General features: G+C 45.7%; 1 protein-coding gene across 1 annotated transcript in view; it reads left to right on the top strand.

The window, feature by feature from the left end:
• Positions 1–17,064, top strand: part of AURKAIP1 (aurora kinase A interacting protein 1) — a 155,656-nt gene that overhangs the window by 59,245 nt on the left and 79,347 nt on the right. The window lies entirely within an intron of this gene.

Raw genomic sequence — 17,064 nt, 5'->3', positions numbered from 1 at the left:
CATTAGCCAATCATTGGCAAGAGCTGCTTCTCACCCCCCCTCCCCTCCCCAGTCAGCACCACTTACTAAACACAGTGCCATCAAGCCAGGCCATTATGAACTCAAGTATACATATTGCAGAAAGAAAACAAATAGACCAGCATTTCATTTTCATTTCACATTTAATTCGCACGCTGCCTTTCCATGTTGCTGTACACAAGGCAGCGTACGAGCCGTTGAAGCCGCAAAATATACAAACGAAGGTCACACATCTGATAACAATCCAATCCAAAGCAAATAAGTCACATGGCTTTAAAATAAACTCACATCAAATAAAGTAACATTCAACAATTCATTTCAAATATAATATTGCACAAGAACATTGACTCTCAAAATACCAGCAAATAAGAAACAGAAATTCACCCTCGACGATTACAACAAATCATTACTAGACTGTAATCAATAAAAATAACAACAAAGTCACAAGACCTAAAAGACCACAGCACCTAAAAGATCATGTAAAAAGACTGAGCAACCAAGTCACACAGATTATAAAATTGCAAAATGCACTTGCATAACTGGTCAGTTATGTTTGCCTTAACATCAACTTGCATTAACAGTAAGACTAATCCAACAATCCAAATTTAAACTATTATTATTACTACTACTATTACTACTGTTAGAATTTATTTGCTGCCTTTCATGTCATGAAGAAATATCACAGCAGTTCACAAACAAATAAAAGCCAACTAACAAGGATAAAATCAGTTCTGAAAATACAGCTACCCGTAAATAAAATATCTCGTAAAATAAACTACTTTACAACTTCCACAATTAAAACATGTCCATTAAAACTGTGTAACAGTTAACAAACAAAGCGGGAGACAGAATAGTGGAACGGTTGAGCTGTGAGGGACCCAAATCGAGTTCAACTCCCTGCAATGCAGGAATCACAGCTAAAGATTCAAGTCAGGAGAGAAGGAAATAAGCAGGTGTGTCTTTAAGGGCCGGTGGAATGCCAATACTGATGAGGCTTTTTGCATTTCAGCTGGGAGGGCATTCCATAGCAATGGCGCCACCAATGAAAGAGCCCGCCTCTCTGTTACCAAGTCATCATCAGGCTGTGGCAAAACAAACTGGGTGCCAGATGGGTGTCCAAATAGACATCCAAATGAAATTGATTATAAGATAGAGTTGAGTGTTTTTGCCTGGCTGGAATGTGACCCTGAACTCTGATAATAATTCTGGCTTGAGACTGGGTTGGAGGAGGAGAGAGAACACAGGGACCTAGGAAGCTATAGTGGAAATGCTAAGACAATTGTATTTCGAGGAGTTAGGTGGCATGTCCCTTTCCCTTTGACACCCGCAGTTTGAGGTCTGCTGGATTCTTGTGTTTCACACACCTGTCGGGAGTTTCTTGGGCTCTTCTGTGTTGCAGGTGCCGGCTGGATGCCCGGCTGCAGGTAGTGGGAGACTCTCAGCCGCTCTGTATTAATTCCATCTCAGGGTCCTGGGCTAATCATGAGCAATGCCAGGTGCACTTGATTACATCAAGGCAGGCTATAAAAGCCATAGGTGGGAAGAGCCCAGAGAGCTTCTACCCAGATCAAAGGACCTGATGCTGGGAGACTGACGGTCGGGGTCTTTCTCCTGCTGCTCTACCTGGGGCTCCGGGCAGCTGAAGGGGAGATTGGGTAGCCCCTGTCGGGTATGTTTTATTTTATGCTTTGCATGCCTGCTGTTTATTTGTTAATAAAACTGTTTTGGTTCCCCTTCCACCTCCTCATTCCTTTTGTCCTGACATTCTTGGAAAGACCTGTTATATTTGGTAGCACAGAAGCTGTCTGTGATGGCCTGGGAATCGGATTCAGAGGCTGAACCTGAGGAATCCCAGCCTGCACAGGAGTCCCCACCTCCAGGACCAGCTGAGCCGGGGCTGGGGCTTGAGCCTGAAGGGCCCTCACCTGTGCTGGATCCTCAGGTGCAGGCACCAGCTGAATCTGCTCTGGCTCCTGAGGTGATGGAGGACCCATTGCCTGCAGGTGTTCCACTCTCAGCCCCGTCAGGGGAAGCTGAGGTTGCCTCTGTGTCCCGTAACCCTCCAGCCTCTCCTGGGCTGCAGAGGCTCAGGGCAGAGAGGCAGAGGGAACTAAGTTCCTGCAGGAGGAGTGCTTGCCTCCAGGCCAGGAGAGGCGAGTCACCTGTGAACCGGGGCCGCCCTATGCCTCGGGGCAGATAAAAGCCAGCCAGCCCCAGTCCCAGGTTGTGGGAGCAACATTGTTGGTAGCCTGTTCCTGCCTGCAGGAACTCTTCTGCCAGAGTTTCTGACCCCACCCAACTCCCTGCCTTGGACCCAGCTTCAGCTTTGACGGACAGCCTCCATACAACAGCCTCGGACTGGACTCGGACCATGCCGCACGGTAACCCCCCGGGACCAGCACACTGTCCAACTAGCTTGGCATTCTCCGCACTGACTGGCAGTGGTCCTCCATGGTTTTAGGCAAGAGACATTTCCAGTCCTGCCCGGAGATTTTGGGGATTGAACCTGGGACCTTCTGCATGAATAACAGATCCTCTGCCATGCAAGTATGGCCCTTCTCAAAGGAAAATAGGAAGGTGCCTTCTCCAGGCTCAGACTGTTAGTCCACCTAACTCAATATTGCCTGCACTGACTGGCAGCAGCTTTCCAGGATTTCAGACCAGAGGTCTTCCGCACTCCTAACTAGAGATTGAAGCTGGGAACCTTCTGCATGCAAAGCAGGTGCTCTGATATGGAACTATGGCCATGTGTGAGTGCATGCAGAAAGTAGCCTCATGTACAAAACAAAACAAGGATGTCGAGCTGACAATGGGGTGAAGGAAATGCGTCCAGGGAATGGGGTGCTAATGGAGTCTTGGATCCCACCATGCCTGCAGAACCTCGCTCCATTTTTTGCCTTTGCATCTCAATGTTGTTTACCCTCCGGCGTCAAGTTATGGCGGTGGAGATTGCCAAGTTTTGGGGGTGGGAATGCAGCTTGCAAACCTGCCAGGAGGCACCTTTAGAGGAGAGAGTAAAAAGACACTTTTGCTGGGAGCGTGGGAAGTGTTCCTGCCAGACTTGTGTGAAGAGAACAAGAAAATATATGGAGGGGCTTCATGGTCCCTCTGAGGAGGGCTGCACAGATGATCCTGATCAGGAGCAGTGGGACAGTATAGATTTCGAACAGTGGTTCGCAGAAGGACATAGGTCAGAAGACAAAAGTTGGGAAGAACTGGGTGGTGAACAGCTAGAAGAACCGGGAGAGACTCTGGTTCACTGGAAAGTGTCTAGCTGATCAGTCCAAGGTCACGGAGATTAGATAAGGTAGCTGCACAGAAGGCACAGTGGTTGCAAGATCAAGTTGCAAGACAAGGAAGAGGCAAGGGTGAATCGAGGGGGGGAGTGGGTGGAAACCTTAATTGGGAGCACCTTTACTCCGAGAATGGACTCTTTGTTCTTTCTCTTCGATCATTAAAATCTCTTTAAATGCTAAGAGACTACAGTGGTACCTCTGGTTAAGTACTTAATTCATTCTGGAGGTCCGTTCTTAACCTGAAACTGTTCTTAACCTGAAGCACCACTTTAGCTAATGGGGCCTCCTGCTGCTGCCGTGCCGCCGGAGCCCGATTTCTGTTCTTATCCTGAAGCAAAGTTCTTAACCTGAAGCACTATTTCTGGGTTAGCGGAGTGTGTAACCTGAAGCATATGTAACCCGAGGTACCACTGTATTTTTGCTTTGTTCTGCTTATCCACGGCCAAAGGGAGGGAGGCTGCCGTTTCCCTGAAGCCTGGCACTCTGACACTTTGAGACACAAACCATGCTTGCCATTAAGACACCTTGTCACCTTGCTTGCGGGACCAAGGGCTGAGCCAGAGTCAGGATCGAGCTCAGTAATCGAGCTCTGTATTGTCTACACTGGCTGGCAACAGCTCTCCAAGGTTTCAAGCAGGGATCTTCTGCTTGAAGATTGATCCTGAGACCTTCTGTATGTACAACAAATGCTCCACCACTGGACTACGAGTCAGGTCTGACAAGGATGGAGCTCTCCGAGACCAGGGAGAAGAGTTGGTGAAAGAAGACTGGAAGAAATTTAAAGACTATTTACAGAAATATTGTAAAATTAATGAATGTTAGAAGGATGTTGGATAGAAACTAAGGGGTTTCCAGCTGTAATGCTTTAGGAGATACGGAAAAAAAAAGGTTTATAAATGGGTAAAAGCTTAATGGTAAGGATTTGCTGAACTAACAAATTGAAGTGGAATACAAAGAAGGGAGGTATGAGGAGGTCTGGGGAAATAAGCGTAAGGAAGATATGTTATGGAAAATTATTTGTTTTTTAACTGTTTTTATGTTGTATTTTGTATTTTGTTTCTTTTTTTTATTATTGTTATATTTTAAAAACTTTAATAAATATCTTTTGAAAAAAAAGACAAAGATGGAGCTCACAGGTGTACGACTCACAGTCGGTCTTTGAAGCCAAGGCTTCCAAAACCTTCAGGCGACATCACCACCCACTTTTCGTCTGACAGACGGCCTCCTGGTTTTCCAAACTGTTGAAAGCAGAAGGCAGCAAGGCAGTCCTGTGGTGCAATGGGTCTGTACATCTGGTTGTGAACAAGAAGGTTGGTGGTTCAAGGTGGGCAGAGTTCCTGCATTGTAGGGGTTGGACTAGATGACCCTTGGTATCCCTTCCAACTCTGATTCTATGATCTGGTTGCCAGACCTCCAAGGGGAATTTTTCAAGTGAGTTTTAGCCACAGCTGCCGTGTTTAATATAGTCCAGAATGACAGAATAAACTCCATATGGCACCATTAGTGTGATAAACAGGAAATAGACCGCACAAAATGTTCCTTCGGATACACTTGTTCTCTGTCGCCCATATTTGAGGATTAAAGTGTTTGTGTTTGCATGTGTGCGTGTGGCTTTCATCTCCAGGGGATGGCTGCATTGTTCACTCGGCCATAATCCCAAATGAGCAAAGGAATCATAGGGCTAGAGGTGGAATGTGAGGTCCCAACCAAAGAAGAATGGCAACTTAAACTGATTGGAATATGTGCAGCTTGCGGATAACATACAGAATAAGAGAACAAGAAAAACATTCGTTTGAAGATTATTGGAAAATGTTGGTTGAATATATGGGGGGGAATTGTGTACACTTGAAAATGTTAGCAGCATTAAGATAATGCGTCTCCCCCCCCCCCCCCCGTTCAACCCGGACACTGAGGTCCCGCTCCGAGGGCCTTCTGGCGGTTCCCTCACTGCGAGAAGTGAGGTTACAAGGAACCAGGCAGAGGGCCTTCTCGGTAGTGGCACCCGCCCTGTGGAACGCCTTCCCATCAGATGTCAAGGAAATAAACAACTACCTGACTTTTAGAAGACATCTTAAGGCAGCCCTGTTTAGTGAAGTTTTTAATGTTTGATGTTTTATCATGCTTTTAATATTCTGTTGGGAACCACCCAAAGTGGCTAGGGAAACCCAGCCAGATGCGCGGGGTATAAATTATTATTATTATTATTATTATTATTATTATTATTATTATTATTATTATTAATTATTTATTAATTTATTAACAGTGTAAATAAGTTTTATAGATGTAATACAGTAATGGAATACTGAATGGTTTGGATTATATAAAATATGCAGAAATGTATACTATGTAAAGTGAACCATGGAAAGAGAATAATAATAATAATAATAATAATAATAATAATAATAATAATAATTTATTATTTATACCGCGCCCATCTGGCTAGGCTTCCCCAGCCACTCTGGGTGGCTTCCAACAAAATACCCTAATACATCAAACATTAAAAGCTGCCTTCATGGAAGTCACTGGTATTTTAAGATTGTATAAATGAATATTCTAAATTGTAAAATAGAATATATATATATCCTCGTCTTCTTGTGATGTCACAGCAGCTCAGCCAGTCACTACCCAAGACTTTGCCACCACCCATATTTCTTAAAGTCATCACGCTTTCTAATTCCCTTCTTCTCCCAGACAATCCCAAACACAGACTTGTTTGCTCTCAAGCCTTCCTTTCTCACCTCCTACACTCAAAGTATGTGATGCTGGCATTCTTTTTTTTTTTTTTTAAAGTCGTCAGCGGCCAGATCTAATTTTATTTTCACTATTCTATTTTTTCACACAGAGAGAGAGAGCAGCTGTGACTTGGAAGAGGATGATTTAAGTGAGAAGGTGAGCTAAAAACAACAGCAACCCACACCAAGCAAACCTAAAGCTGTTGAAGGGAAGCGGCGAAGATGAGCTCTTTAAGGTCACCATGTTCCCAGGAAATTATCTCATCCTGTATTAAACACTATTGTCCAACCTTTTCAAACCCAGTGCCCTCCGGACTATTGTGTTTTATGTATTGCATTGGGAGGCGGGTGGCGCTGTGGGTTAAACCACAGAGCCTAGAACTTGCCGATCAGAAGGTCAGCGGTTCGAATCCCCACGAGCTCCCATTGTTCGGTCCCTGCGCCTGCCAACCTAGCAGTTCGAAAGCACGTCAAAGTGCAAGTAGATAAATAGGTACCACTCTGGCGGGGAGGTAAACGGCGTTTCCGTGCACTGCTCTGGTTCGCCAGAAGCGGCTTAGTCCTGCTGGCCACATGACCAATAAAGCGAGATGAGCGCCGCAACCCCAGAGTCGGCCATGACTGGACCTAATGGTCAGTGGTCCCTTTACCTTTACCTTTATGTATTGCATTTATAACTCACCTTTTTCTTCAGGGAGCAAAAGGTGGCGTACAGGGTGCTCCCCTTCATCTTTCAATCACCACAACAACCCTGTGAGGAAGGCTAGGCTAAGAGTCAGTGACTGGCCCAAGGTGAGCTTCATGGCTGAGTGAGGTTTTTGAACCCTGGTCTCCTGGGTCCTAGTCTGACCCTCTAACCGCTACACCACACCAGCTTGGAATGGATGAATATCCTATGTCCAAATGCACCCCTCTTGTGCACAGATCTGAGATTTTTTTTTTTTTTATTTTGAGTTTCACAGGAAAAATTGTGCGGATCTTCATATCCATTCCCTCTCATACGATGTTACGGTTTTCCGGGAGGGGCAAACTCACCATAATCTCTATATTCAGTAAAGAGCTAAACTTTGAGCAAGCTCATAAATTTCATGAAGTAAGAAAAAAGTTTGGTTAATTAAAAGCAAGCCAAGCACTGTTGCTGCGTTCAGTTTTGGACCACAAGCCCAAGTAGCATCACACAGCTAACTGCAGATAAGCCAAGCCCAATGCCAGATTTACGTATAAGCTAAACAAGCTATAGCTTAGGGCCCCGCTCTCTTGGGGGGCCCCCAAAAAATTAAAGGGGGGGAACTGGATGTACTTTTCCAAAATATAAGATAAAAACACAAATAAAATAAAACCTACCTACAGCAACAGTGTTTTGTGTTGTGTAGGCTCCTATGATGTAAGTAATGGCCCCCGCCTGCTAGCCTGCTCCCTAAAATATCGCTGGTTTGCTCATTTCTGTATATAGGGTGTCTACATTCTGCATGTGCAAATGGCTTTAGATACCTATTAGGTCCATAAATGACCATATAGCATATATTCAACACACAAAAACAGGGACAATTTGTTGACCAAGAACAGCTGGACATATAAAGGGTCCCATTACCTTCAGTAGCTTGGGGACTGGGCAGACAGAGGTTGTCAGGGTGATGGGGTGTGTGAGAGAGGTGTGCTGGGAGATCCGTCTTCTAGCAGGCTGGACTCCAGGGCTGCACTGCAATGAGGAACAAGTACCTCTTGAGATGACCATGCTGTAAGATTTGTATTCTCTTCATCTAGATACAGTCGTAAAAATGTGAATAAATCATATTTCTTAGCTGAAGGCAGCCCTGTTTAGGGAAGCTTTTAATGTTTGATGCATTACGGTATTTTAATATTTTGTTGGAAGCCGCCCAGAGTGGCTAGGGAAGCCCAGCCAGATGGGCGGGGTATAAATAATAAATTATTATTATTATTATTATTATTATTATTATTAGCTACGGCAGTTATCAATACAGATCCTGGGTGAGCACCTGGAAATCTCCTGGAATCTTGCTGCAACTCGACAGAGAGTGGAGGGTTGGCATGCCATCTTTGTGACAATCTGCACTGTTTGCATTTCCCCGAAGCTATTTGAACCCTAGTAGAAGGCATTCTTACGCACCGTTTGCCCTCAGATGTATTTTCTGTATGCACTTTGCACTAATATACGTCTCTTTGTACACATCCTTTGGTTTCAGAAAAGCATTGCAAAATTCAGAGGGTGCTTTTTGACTGACCAGAAGGTTTCTTTGAACTCTGAGGAGTGCTTCTCGCCTGCCTGGGTGGAGAATAGAGAAGGTATGTTGCGAGTACAGTGGTACCTCAGGTTACAGATGCTTCAGGTTACAGACACTTCAGGTTACAGACTCCACTAACCCAGAAATAGTACCTCAGGTTAAGAACTTTGCTTCAGGATGAGAACAGAAATCGTGTGGAGGCGTGGGAGGCCCCATTAGCTAAAGTGGTACCTCAGGTTAAGAACAGTTTCAGGTTAAGAACGGCCCTCCGGAATGAATTAAGTTCTTAACCTGAGGTACCACTGTATTTGTAGAAACTAGCTCCCGTTGCTCGGTCCCTGCTCCTGCCAACCTAGCAGTTCGAAAGCATGTCAAAGTGCAAGTAGATAAATAGGTACTGCTCCAGCGGGAAGGTAAATGGCGTTTCCGTGTGCTGCTCTGGTTTGCCAGAAGCGGCTTAGTCATGCTGGCCACATGACCCGGAAGCTGTACACCGGCTCCCTCAGCCAATAAAGCAAGATGAGCGCCGCAACCCCAGAGTTGGTCACAACTGGACCTAATGGTCAGGGGTCCTTTTTAGCCTACTGTACAAAAGTCAAACCTGCCCCCATGAAACATCGCCCACAAAAGGAGTGTAGTCTTGGGGCTGGAAAAAGTTTCCCTGCCTCTGTGCTAGACTAAAAGACCTGTTATTGCCTCCCACGCCAGCCTGATATTGATTCTCACCCAGCCTGAGCAATACCCATCTTGGACAGATCAGATCTGATGGCAGGGATTCAGCCTCGGCTTTGCACCTTTGCTCGGAGATCTGTTCTTGAAGGTGAAATGTAACGTTGACATGATTCACCTCAGAGTTTCTTCTTCCTCTCCCGTGAAATATAGGTTTGTGGTTTTTTTTCTAAAAGTGGGGGGAGAGGTGGAATAAAAAATTCATGGCAACGCATGTTGTCAAACGGCGGCTGTCAACAGCAGCTGCTATTGCAAGAAGATTGATGCCACCGCTTCCCGGAGTTTATCCTGGTCTCATTGCGTGACTGGAATCCATAGAGTGCCTAGGCCATGACAGCCTAGGCCAGAGGGGGAAGTGGCTGCATAATAACGTAGGAAGAGTCAGGTGGACCAGGCCAGTGGCCCAACTGGTCCAGAATCCTGTTCTCACAGTGGCCAACCAGATGCCTGGGGAAACTCAGAAGCAGGACTCGAGTTCAAAAGCAACATTGCTGTGCCAATGAAAGAAGAGTGGCAGATGAAGATGAAGGACTTTGCAGAACTGGCAAAGCTGACAGGAAAAATCCGAAACCAAGTATTCCAAAAGGACTGGAGTAAATTTATACAATATCTGAAGATTATCATAAGCAATTAGCATCACTAACAGGGTTATCTTGTAATGAGAAGTTTTCTACCTTTCTATGTCTGTTTGTTTTTAGGGACGCAGGTGGCGCTGTGGGTTAAACCACAGAGCCTAGGACTTGCCGATCAGAAGGTCGGCGGTTCGAATCCCCACGAAGGGGCAAGCTCCCATTGCTTGGTCCCTGCTCCTGCCAACCTAGCAGTTCAAAAGCATGTCAAAGTGCAAGTAGATAAATAGGTACCACTCCGGCGGGAAGGTAAACAGCGTTTCCATGCGCTGCTCTGGTTCGCCAGAAGCGGCTGAGTTATGCTGGCCACATGACCCAGAAGCTGTACGCCAGCTCCCTCGGCCAGTAAAGCGAGATGAGCACCGCAACCCCAGAGTTGTCCGCGACTGAACCTAATGGTAAGGGGTCCCTTTACCTTTATCTGTTTTTTTTTAAATTTTGAGCTATTTTGTAATGAGTGTAATTAGAATTGCAAAATGTACAAAATGCAATGATATAAAGTGTCATGAGCCCATTTTAAAAAAATAAAATTAAATACATATTTTTGCCATTTTGTCACCCCCTCAGTGATGACACCTGGGGCGGCCTGCACCCACCACACCCCCCTTCCTACACCATTGACTTTCCCCACTTGTGATTCCCAGCAATTTAGACACAAACCACCTCTGACAGTGGAAGGAGAACCTAGCCATTGTGGCTAGTAGCCATGGATAACCTTATTCTCCATGGTAGTTTACAATTCAGTTATGGTTTATATGGGAAAGTGGCTTTTCCTTCAAGCCACGGGGTGGAGATAGAAGGCAACCGGCTTCTCTGAGGGGCAGGGGCCCTTAGCTACCCTGGCCCCCCATGGCACCACCTCTAACGAAAAGCAGGTGTGGTGAATGCTCTTTGCTGGAACACAAATAAAAGAAAGGACATTTCAGAGCCGAATGTTCAGAGGGGAGAAAAACGAGCTACCAGCTTGTGTAATAAAGACTTTCATTCCCTTAGGTGGCTTTCGAAAAAGGATAAGCGGTAATGAACCTTATCTAGTGTTTAGACAGAGAGCGATCCCCCAACCCTCGGCTCTGAATCAATTTTGCTCAGCCAGCCCCCACCTCCCCGGCTTGGAATGGCAGCTGACAGCTGTGGAAGGCAAACGTATAAGTCAATTATATTTTATAATGCTGTATAAATCACTCTCCTGGAATACCCATCCCTCCCACCCAGGACACCTAGACTCAAATTGTCAGGTTGCAGCCTAGTTTAGATACAGCCTAAGACTCTTAATCTCACGGTCGTGGATTCGAGTCCAACGCTGGACAAAAGATTCCTGCGTTGCAGGGGGTTGAACTAGATGACCCTTGTGTTCCCTGCCAATTCTACGATTCTATAATACAGCTTTAAATGTAATATGCAGATGGGGTCAGAGCTGATGCCCTGGGTGGCGAATTCAACCCCTTTTGGATCGACTGGGTGAATGAGTTCCTAGTGGAACCCTGTGTTATAAGAATTTTAAGGTCTCAAATACAGAATAAATATTCATGAATGCACACATATCTAATTATATGAACCATGTGTCTGAAATAGTATGGGAGAGCAATCCTGAAGCCATTTTGACTCTCCCAGTGACCTCAAATATTCCTCTGCAGAAAGGAAGGCAAATGGGGAAAGCCTTCCCAATGCCATTTGCTTGCAAATTCTGTCTTAAGGGCGTATTTGTGTATGAATAGTGTGAGCCTGTGACCTGCATTCAGGAACTAAAACATTAACCATCACAAAAGAATGGCCAGACTGCCCAGGTAATGCAATCAGTGACCATTGTCAGGTATCCTGGCAGACAGGATTTCTGCTGTAGACCACCTCCTTCTGCGATGTATGGATAATGTTGGGGGGGTGGTCTTGGGCTACAGGGTGGGCAATTTCAAAAGTCTACATAAGGGCTTGCGCACCATTGTTCTGGGTTCTCTCCTCCCTCCTGCATGTGGTGAGTGGGGACCCTGTTGCAACAGTTCCTTGAATAAAGATCAGGCTTACTAGCCGCTTTGCTTCTCAATATACTCTGGTTGGCCTCTGTTATTTTCTCCTACCAATAGGGAACCCACTTAAGGACTCTATACGAGCTCCAGAATAACCCATAAAGGAAAGGGAGCAGTTTTTCTTCTAACACCTACCTAGTAATATGGTAGCCGCACCACTAGACCGGATCTCATGAAGGCAAAGATATAATATTAACAGCCCAGCTTCCCCCTCTTTCATACCTGACACCTCCCACCCGTAACAACACTGATGCGCCTCGGAGGGAAGACGGATCGTTTAATTACCTGCCCAGCTGCCTTTTAGCATTGCAAATGAGGCTGGGAGAGTTGTAAACAGCAGTGAGTTTGCCTTCCCTTGAAAACTTAACCGGATTCTTGGCTGACAAGGGTAATCATTAATGTAGATTAGCGGAATACATTCAAAGGCTGATAAGATCCATCTCTCCGTGAGCATTCCCAGAAGCAAGTTTTATACAGATGGGTTGGGTCTGTTTTGAGCTTCTTTTCCAGGGGTCCTTCATAAGGTGATGGAATAGTGCCAACCTTAATAGGGGTGGGACTGGAAGAGGAAATTTGGCATGGGTCAGCATTTTGACCGGATGTTGCACCGGTGGTATAACTAGGGGCGAGGCAGTTTCTTGCAGGTAATATGGGACCATAAAGAAGGGTGATTGTCGAAAAATTGATGCTTTTGAATTATGGTGCTGGAGGAGACTCTTGAGAGTCCCATGGACTGCAAGAAGAACAAATGTATCCATTTTGAAGGAAAACAGCCCCGAGTGCTCACTGGAAGGACAGATCCTGAAGCTGAGGCTCCAATACTTTGGCCACCTCATGAGAAGAGAAGACTCCCTGGAAAAGACCCTGATGTTGGGAAAGATGGAGGGCACAAGGAGAAGGAGACGACAGAGGACGAGATGGTTGGACAGTGTTCTCGAAGCTACCAGGATGAGTTTGACCAAACTGTAGGAGGCAGTGGAAGACAGGAGTGCCTGGCGTGCTCTGGTCCATGGGGTCACGAAGAGTCGGACACGACTAAACAACAACAACAATATGGATCTCTTAGACATCAAGGGGCATTTTAACACTTTCTTCCCCCGGCTGCAATTCTAAATAAGATCTCTCCTCTGAAGCTTGTTCCATGCATTGGGAGAAAACAACCACCCTCTCCAGAAGCATGGCTCAAGAAGAGAGATTTTCCTCTGAGCGCTCGGAGTGCGGCTTTCTCCCGATTGAAGTGTAGAGTGTTTGAGGACCGAGACATTTGCAGGGAAACCAAAATGCTTGTTTACGAAACTATTGTACTACCAACCTTACTGTATGCTTGTGAAACATGGACCACTTATAAACGCCATCTCCAACTCCTCAAAAGAATCCATCAAGGGTGTCTCTGAAAATTTTTACACATCACTTGGGAAGTGTTGTAAACAAAAATTGCCCTTTTCCCTTATGGGGTATCCAAGAGCCCATATAGAGTCCTTACATAGGTTCCCTATTGGTAGGAGAGAATAACAGAGGCCAACCAGAGAATATTGAGAAGCAAAACAGCTAGTAAGCTTGATTTTTACTGATCTGTTGCCACAGGGTCTCCCCTTCACCCGCAGGAGAGAAGAAAGACCCAGAAAAATGGCCGCAAGGCCTTATAAAGACTTTTGAAATTGCCACCCTGTAGATCAAGACCACCCCCAGAAACATCATACATACATCACAGAAAAGGCAGTCTAAACAGAAATTTGAATGTTGTTTTTCTCCTGTCCTTGTTTATCTCCTGTCTGGCAGGTTACTTGATTGGATTGCCTGGGGAGCCTGGCCACTCTTTTGTAATGACAAATACTTAGTTCCTGGGCCATGTCACAGGCTCACAACCTATTCAAACACAGACATACCCTTAAGACAGGATTTGTGAAGGAAAAGACAATGGGGAGGCTTTTCCACTTTGACATTGCAGAGAAAACATTTGCTCAGTTTAAGAATCAAAATAGCTTCAGGTCGGTCTTCCTGTGCTGATCTATGTACGTGCGGTTATGAACATTACCATATATCTAAGACCTCAAAATTCCTATCACAGAAGACAGGTGAACTAATAGCAGTGTACTGGAAGAAGCAAAGATCACCAGTTTTGAAGCAATGGTTCTTCAACATCAGCTTCATTTGACTGGTCATGTTGTGCGGGTGCCTGATTATCATCTTCCAAAGCAACTACAGTATATGTGGATCTTACTGATTGCTTTTGCTCACTTATAAAGTCATTTATATGCAGCTTTTCAGCCATAAAAGCAGCCCTCAAAGAGTATCACAATATAAAAAAACAGCACATTAAAATGCAATAAAAACCAGCTTTAAATACAATAAAATCAGGAACGGGTGAAGGGAGTCACAGCATAATGCAGAGCAGAGAAAGAGCTTCGAACCAGACCAAAGCCGGGAGAAATTAAAGACTCTTGACAGCTCATCTAAAGCTTAACCAGGTTATCTAAATCTTGAAAAGAAAGGGATTACGAGTTCTGCTGCTGTCGTTAAACAAAACATGATGCGCCGTTGAGTGTCACGCCCACACATGACATCTCTGAGGCTTATTGTTGGGGGTCGTATCCAGTTAAGTTGTTGAAATGCATGAACCTCAGTTAGTCCTGTCTGTTAACTTCAATGTGTCTGCTCTGACCGGGCTTCAACTCTGAGATCCTGAATTAGGTGCACATATTTTATATATCACTCAGTTGGTAAGAGCGTGGTGCTGGTAACACCAAGGTTGCAGGTTTGATCCCTATGGCTGCCTATTTGTGCGTTGCAGGGGGTCAGACCAAATGATCCTCAGGGTCCCTTCCAAGCCCACAATTCTATGGTTCTGTATATCCACCTGCCAACTGTGGGTAACTCTTCATGCAACTTGACGGTGGGCTCTGATGCACAGGTTTATTGCATAATAAATGTGCTGGTCTTTCTGGTGCTGCAAGACCATCCTCATCACAATAGGCTAACACCACCAACCCATCTAGAAACCGGGTTTTGCTCTTAAGCAACTCCTCCTCACTTGTACTCAGAGCACCATCTTGTGGGCAGCTGGAGAAATGGTCCTTATTTTTACAACAGGGGCATGGTGATGACTCGGGCGCCATTCGCACCAGACACTTAAAGCTCTATGATGTCACACTGTGTGTGTGTGTGTGTGTGTGTGTGTGTGTGTGTGTGTGTAATTTTTATTAAATTTTCTGTTTTACAATTTTGAATACTCATTGAAACATCCTTAAAATATCAATTCTTCTCTTTCCGTGGTTCATTTTGCATACCACAAATACCTGCATATTTTACATAAATGAAACCATTCAGTATCCCATTAGTACATCCATCAAAACTTATTTGCACTGTTTGGATTTATCTTAATGCTGCCAACGTTTTCAAGTGCACAAAATCCGCCCGCCCCCCCCCCGCCCCCCATATTCAATAAACATTTTCCAATCTTCTCCAAATGTATGTTCTTCTTGTTCTCTTATTCTATATGTTAGGTCTGCAAGCTGGGCATATATATGTTAGGTCTGCAAGCTCGTTTTCCATTTGGAGGCTAACAAAACACGGACCACAGTAAATAACCTTTTTTGACACCTGGGAATTTCTGTCTGAAATATCCCCAACAGAAAGAATCATAGGAACTGCTGCCGTTTATTAACTCTGCTGAGAAGGGAGTCTTATGGAGGGCTTCTTCTATGTCAGGCCCTGTCTGCATTATAGATTTGAAGTCGTATCATACCACTTCAAACTGTCATGGCTACCCACTAAAAATCTGGGAAACGGTGGTTTGTTGACGGTGCTGAGGGTTTGTTTGTTTGTTAAACCACTAACTACGAAACAACCCCCCTGGCCCAGACTTGATCTGCCAGGCTATGTCTTGTCACTCCCAGAAAGCTCTGGGTGGGTGACCTGGGACCAGAGAGATGCCAACTTTAGCAGAACGAAACAAAACAACACCAGGAGATCTTGTTACAGACAGTCTGGCATGCTCCGACATGCCTCCTCGGCGAGGTTCGTCCTGTTGCGCAGCGACCTGCTATTCCTCACAGCACTTGGTCTTCTCAGAGGGGTCGTGCTTCAGGGCTCGGGTGCAGGGATGCAATAGCAGGGACTTAAATCACAAACCTCTTTCCACTGGGGCCCAACAAAGTAACTTCTGGCATTCTGAGCACCAGTGCTCAGTTATTGCTGCTGCTGCTGTTGTTGCCAACTTACCAGCAATCAGGTGGAACAAGTTGCTTGTTTTGTTGATTGCCTCAGTTCCCATCTGCCCCACATCCTCCCCCAGTGGGATGAATATAGCAGCTTCAAGAGAGTCATTAAGACCAGGGAAATGGCTTGACGCCCCCTCCTCCTTTGGTGCCCCTGCCCACACCAAAATCAGAAGGCAGAACCAGGTGCAACATGAAAGCTGGAGTGCATCCTTCACCATTAGCAAGTCAAAGCAGGACCTGCTACTCAGTGTTCCAGCATAGAGTCCACAGAGAGCCAGGGTGGTGTAGTGGTTAAGAGCGGTGGACTCGTAATCTGGTGAACCGGGTTCGATTCCCTGCTCCTCCACATGCAGCTGCTGGGTGACCTTGGGCTAGTCACACTTCTCTGAAGTCTCTCAGCCCCACTCACCTCAGAGTGTTTGTTGTGGGGGAGGAGGGGAAAGGAGAATGTTAGCCGCTTTGAGACTCCTTAGGGTAGTGATAAAGCGGGATATCAAATCCAAACTACTCTTCTTCTGGCAGGATACTCCATCCCGTTCCTCCTCTGTCCAGGTTTTCCAAAGAATCCACCAGCCTTCCACAGATGATGCTATAATTAATCCCTCTTGCTTCTGAACCAGTGAAGGATGGTCCATAAGGGCAAACAGGGCACTGCCCCACCAATCTTAGTCTGCCCACCCAGCTCCCTGCCAGCCTGCTTACTTACAGCTAGACTAGGAGTGGCCCTGCAGATCCACAGTATGTTTAAAGCACATCCAATACACATCCAGGCATATCTCTCTCTCTCTCTCTCTCTCTCTCTCTCTCTCTCTCTCTCATATACACACACAGAGACATGAATCCTGGGAACTGTAGTTTGCTTACGGTGCTGGGAAATGCAGCACTGTGAGGGGGAAACTCACGGAAGCCCCATGTAGAATGCATTGCAGTAATCCGATCTGGAAGTTAGCAGAGAATGGAGTACAGTGGCCAAGCCATCTCTGCCTGAAAAGCATGGGGAAGCGAGACACCTCTAGTGACAGTGCTGATTCTGGGAGGAGAATCCCCAAGCTGCTCACCTGCGCTTTCCAGGGGGCGCAACACTGTCCAGGGCAGGCCATCTCCCCACCTCCTGGGCACGAGAACTCAGTATACATGACACCTCTGTCTTTTCAGGATTCGGTTACAGTCAGGAAC

The sequence above is a fragment of the Podarcis liolepis genome, assembly GCF_965112155.1.
Source record: "Podarcis liolepis genome assembly, chromosome: 7".
In the NCBI taxonomy this organism is placed as follows: domain Eukaryota; kingdom Metazoa; phylum Chordata; class Lepidosauria; order Squamata; family Lacertidae; genus Podarcis; species Podarcis liolepis.
This window is presented reverse-complemented; position numbering and strand designations above follow the sequence as displayed.